This window comes from Pteropus vampyrus, unplaced genomic scaffold (assembly GCF_000151845.1).
Source record: "Pteropus vampyrus isolate Shadow unplaced genomic scaffold, Pvam_2.0 Scaffold522, whole genome shotgun sequence".
NCBI lineage: Eukaryota > Metazoa > Chordata > Mammalia > Chiroptera > Pteropodidae > Pteropus > Pteropus vampyrus.
The window spans coordinates 14,075-14,498 of NW_011889303.1; the positions used below are offsets into that span (position 1 = coordinate 14,075).

The window sequence follows — 424 nt, forward strand, 5'->3', positions numbered from 1 at the left end:
TTTACACGTAGGTATAGTATTGGCTATTATTTAACATACATATTCAGGTTGTATTGAGAAAGTAGTCTTCTATTTCTGATTGACTAAAACTTTGACATTTTTAAAAATCAGAAATAAATATTAAATTGCATAAAATATATTTTCAGGATCTACTGAAATTAACATTTTAAAAATTGAATTATTAGTAGAGTGTACCATATTAACTGTGTGCCATATCTGCATTGTTGAAATAAATTCTACTTTTGCATAATGCATTAATGAGATATAGTTTTGGATTTATTATACTAGAATTAAATTTTATTTTGGTCTACAGCCATGCTACCCTAAACAAGCCCAATCCTGTCTGATCTCAGAAGCTAAGCAGGGTCAGGCCTGGTTAGTACTTGGATGGGAGATCACCTAGGAAGACCAGGTGCTATAGGCA

At 31.1% G+C, this 424-nt stretch overlaps 1 pseudogene; it reads left to right on the top strand.

Annotated features, from left to right (window-relative positions):
* The first annotated feature begins 305 nt into the window (after positions 1-305).
* On the top strand, positions 306-424 carry LOC111733101 (annotated as a pseudogene).